General features: G+C 37.6%; 1 long non-coding RNA gene across 1 annotated transcript; it reads right to left on the minus strand.

Moving 5' to 3' along the window:
• Window positions 1–3,508: 3,508 nt before the first annotated feature.
• On the minus strand, window positions 3,509–4,698 carry LOC131102977 (uncharacterized). Its single transcript, XR_013628769.1, has 3 exons — window positions 4,672–4,698; window positions 4,066–4,194; window positions 3,509–3,627 (listed from the first exon to the last, which is right to left on the minus strand). It is a non-coding gene; the product is annotated as an uncharacterized LOC131102977 (long non-coding RNA).
• Window positions 4,699–4,966: the final 268 nt, after the last annotated feature.

The following is a 4,966-nucleotide window of genomic DNA, read 5'->3' on the forward strand; positions in this document are numbered from 1 at the left end:
TTGCATGTTCTCCCGGGATTTTGTCCGGGTACTCCGGTTTCCTCGCACATTCCAAAAACATGCTAGGTTAATTGGCGACTCCAAATTGTCCATAGGTATGAATGTGAGTGTGAATGGTTGTTTGTCTATATGTGCCCTGTGATTGGCTGGCCACCAGTCCAGGGTGTACCCCGCCTCTCGTCTGAAGATCGCTGGGATAGGCTCCAGCATCCCCGCGATCCTCGTGAGGATAAGCGGTAGAAAATTAATGAATGAATGATTTACTATACAGTGTGGAACCTTGGTTAAAATGTTCCAGAAGGTCCGGCCCTAACCAAAACGGACGCTAACCGAATAAAATGTTCCCAGTAATGTAAATCAAATTCACCTTTTCTATAAAGTGTTGACACAAAGCATATTTTTATTTACAATTTGAAATACATATGTGGTATTTCTATATGAAGATGCACGGTCGTCAAGTGGTTAGCACGCGGGCCTCACAGCGAGAAGACCGAGTTCAATTCCACTCTCTGCCATCTCTGTGTGGAGTTTTCGTGTTCTCCCCGTGCATGCGTGGTTTTTCTCCAGGTACTCAGTTTTCCTCCCACATTCCAAAAACATGCTAGGTTAATTGGCCACTCCAAATTGTCCATAGGTATGAATGTGAGTGTGAATGGTTGTTTGTCTATATGTGCCCTGTGATTGGCTGGCCACCAGTCCAGGGTGTACCCTGCCTCTCGCCTGACGATACCTGGGATAGGTTCCAGCATCCCTGTGATCCTCGTGAGGATAAGCGGTAGAAAATGAATGAATGAATGAATGATTTACTATACAGTGTGGAACCTTGGTTAAAATGTTCCAGAGGGTCTGGCCCTAACCAAAACGGACGCTAACTGAATAAAATGTTCCCAGTAATGTAAATCAAATTCACCTTTTCTATAAAGTGTTGACACAATACACATTTTTCTGAACAATTTGAAATACATACGTATGTGCTATTTCTATATAAAACGGCGAGGAACAATCACAGTCGACCTGCAGTTATTCTGTAAAAAGTTTCAGTTGGTCTTGACACAAAGTCAGTCTAACTTCAGCTCTTTTTTTTTTTTTTTTTGCTGAAGTAAAAAGATGATTTCCAAAATGTCAAAAAGGAACTCAATCTGAGAGTGAAAAATGCATCCAGCTATATATTGCCGTCTGCTTCAAGCTATGCAGCAAAGATAAGAGTTTAAACCTTGCATTTCCATAATCCCTTCTGACTTTGTCTTTTACTGCGTAATAAACTTGAGGAGTCGAAAAGAGTGAAGGAGGCGCTACGAACAGTGTGACACAAAAACTCCTGAAACGCTTATGGCTTAAAAGTACTCTAGCCGCCCCCCCCTGCTGGTTTACAGTACACAATACACAAAAGGGATTCTGTATGAAAAGAAGACTGATGTTCGAAGTACCTCCCATTTAAGTGTTGTTTCAGTTGTCTCAGATATAATATAATTTGACTAACATTAGCCACGTTTACATGAGGAGTTTTTTCCTTTTTCCGAATGACTTTTCCGAAAACAATGGTATCCATGGAAAGGAATATTCCAATCTCCTGTCTACATGCGCCGCTATAATCAACCAGAATAGTCAATGGGGCATGCGCAGTAAAACGTAAACATCAACATCACGTGATACCGACTTTTTGCGGTTTGATTTATTCATGTTTATTAGATACTTTTTTAGTATAGTAACTACGAATTCTTTTAAGTAGGTTACACAAATCTGCAAAAAGTTCATATTCATCAAAAATTACAAGTTAAAATTACAACTGAAAAGACAGATAATGCAACTGGCAATCAACATTTATAAGTCGAACTTTTTAGAAAATTTTAAGTTAACTATATTTATACCAATTAATTATTTTGAGCATTCCGATTTACAGTGTCTTAAGTTGTATGTAAACTGTTTTTAAGTTTTTTTTTTTTTTACTTAATATAGCCATAGTTCAATTTAATCAAAACATATTAGTTAAAAGTACTCACAATGGAACAACATGTTAAATGAACATGACATAATTAAGTTATTAGAACTTTTTTAAAGAACTTTGAGTATGCATAACTTCATTTATTTAAGTACTTTGAACATTCGGGTTTACAGTGCATGATGGTGCCTTTCCTTTTCTTTGGCGCAATGCCATCGGGGTAGCCTGCCTTTGGCTTGAGAGACAAAGATGGCTGAACGCACTTATCTAGTTATCTTGCGAGTCGCATATTTATGTGGAAACTACGTTATCTTATGAGAGTGTGTTTCCTCCCTCTTATGCTATAGTTAAAAGTTCTCAAAATGGAACAACATGTTAAATGTGCCCCGCCCCGCTTTTAGTCATGTTTTAACTGTGTATTAACGAATGAATGTTGTATTTTGGTGTGTCTTCTACTCTGTTTACTTGCTTTATTCAACTCCATTCTTCTGTAAAGTGTCTTTCAGTATTCTGAAAAGTGCTATACAAATAAAATGTATTATTATTATTAAATAAACTTGACATAATTAAGTTATTAGAACTTTTTTAAGAACTTTGAGTATGCATAACTTCATTTAAGTACTTTGAACATTCGGGTTTACAGTGCATGATGGTTGGCTTTCCTTTTCTTTGGCGCACTGCCATCGATGTAGCCTGTCTTTGGCATGCGAGACAAAGATGGGTGGGAGGTTGCCCCAGTGGGTACGTATTGTTCTGCTGAACGCTCATAACTAGTCACATATTTATGAACCAAACGGCTTATGGTAATGGTTTTAATTTCATTTGAACATGCATCAGATTACAATTGAATGCATCACATAATCAGTTCACGGTTCCACGTGTCCAAAAGGAGTAGGAAGAAGCAAAGCTTATTAAATCCTACCCCTCCATCTGGTACTTTTACAATCAGTAACTGTTACATTTGTTCACTTCCTGCTTTCCGAATATGGTTTAAGGGTTTTTTTTGTAATTTTTTTCAATATTTTAGTCCTGTACCGAACCATACAATGACATAACATAACGGGTACCATAGTAAGTGTTAATATAGTGATATATATAGCACATCATGACTGGTTCAAGACTCTACACTCTTAAAAATGCTGGGTTAAAAACAACCCAATCTGGGTTGTTTCCCAACCCAACGCTGGTTAAATATAGGACCAACCTCGCGTTGGGTTATTTTAACCCAACAAGTTGGGTTGGTTCTCTTAACCCAACAATTGGGTTGTACATTGGGTTGTTCATATGACCCAACGCTGGGTTCATATTTACTACACGGCTGGGTTATTTCAACCCAACAAGTTGGGTTGCCAATATACCATATATATATATATATATAATTTATTTATTTTTATTGTATGCTAATATTATTAATAATATATTACAATGACACCAATGTAACAATAAAATATTTATTTATTATATATAATATATTTATATTACATTTCCAGAACATACAAATATAACAACTCACAACATTTCCTTCACATATGAACAAATTATGTCCAAAAAAATTAAATTTTAAGAACGGGTGAGGGGGACAGCTATGAGAGAGTGATATATACATAGAACAAGAGGCTCTGTGAGCAGCAGCACAAATGGGTAGGCGATTGTGCCTGCTGCAAGTATTCCACCATGTTAGCTCCGACCTATGATGAGAAAAGAAAAAAAGGTAAGTATTTTGTAAGTATTTCTAGCAGTGCAGAGCAATTGTCATCAGCTCTCTACTGAAGCTATTTCAATATAAAATCTACGGGGAGAAGTGTGACACCTGTAAAGTCAATGGCGTGTTCAACAATTTATTCAGGGGGTTTGGCCAGTCTAATGTTTGGTCTGTGGTTTGTGTGATATGTTTGGTCACACATCACTATGGAGTAACAACTTACACCAAGTTACAACTTGTAAGAATAGTGCTTCATGAAATGAGAAACAGCCAAATGTTACGCTGTCACACAGTCCACGAAATACAATCTTTTCAAGTCGCTCCTCATAAAAAGAGTCCTGCTTTAAAACTGTGTAAAAGAACAACTGGAGTCATTTCACAATTCATTTACATTTTAATTTCTGTTGAAAGGTAAATTACTTACCAGCTTAACATCGATGAAGGCTCTCTTCACCTCCTGAATACTCGCCCGGGCCAATTTCCTGCCCTTTTTAAACACAGGCGGAGGGAGCAGGATGGGCAGCAGCGTCATGGGCAACTTCTCCCCTGGCATCTGTAGGACAATTATGGGTGTCATTACCAGATTGTTGAGAACATGAGTTTTAAATATTATAATATATTACAATTTTAGATAAAACTGTTTTCAATATGTTCCACTACTGTGCAGTGTTGTCATATTGCAATCAACCCTAAAATAATATTGAGAAAATGTCTCGATTATGTTTACTTGGTCTATATTAAAACACAAAAACACACCCCAAACATTTTTTTTACCAATTGGGATCATAATGTGTACCATAGAGGGTTTGTCATCATTGTCTCGAGCAGTGGTGAGCAAACTTTGACTCGCAGGCTGATATAACAGCAATATATATTGGAATCACAAGATGGCTCACCCTGTTAAAAATTTGGGTATTGGTACAAGCAACAGTGACTGACCCACCGCCATTTCTTATGTGTAGAACATATAGCAGGCACAGTAGCTACTGTAAAACAATACCCATAAAATGAAGGCATGAAGATGACTTACCTTTCAATCAGCCCCGGTAGCTGCCACTCAATCAATTTGGAACTGACAAACTCATCCATAGATACTTTTCAGCGAACTGAAACATCACAAAGAGGGTGCATAAGAACAAACATACCATGAAATGAAATAAGATTCAGTAGTCCAAAAGTATTTTCGACATTTATATGCGACTTACAAAACTGTCGTCGAATTCGCGCCCAAACTGATAAGTATACAGTGGACTATCGGTGGCTAACGGAAGCCCGCTAGCATGCAGCAGTCTAGCTTAAAAAAACACCGGTTCATCAGCACGCTC

This window comes from Doryrhamphus excisus, linkage group LG1, assembly GCF_037039965.1.
Source record: "Doryrhamphus excisus strain RoL-2023G ecotype Guam linkage group LG1, RoL_Dexc_Guam_v1.1, whole genome shotgun sequence".
NCBI classification, from domain to species: Eukaryota; Metazoa; Chordata; class Actinopteri; order Syngnathiformes; family Syngnathidae; genus Doryrhamphus; species Doryrhamphus excisus.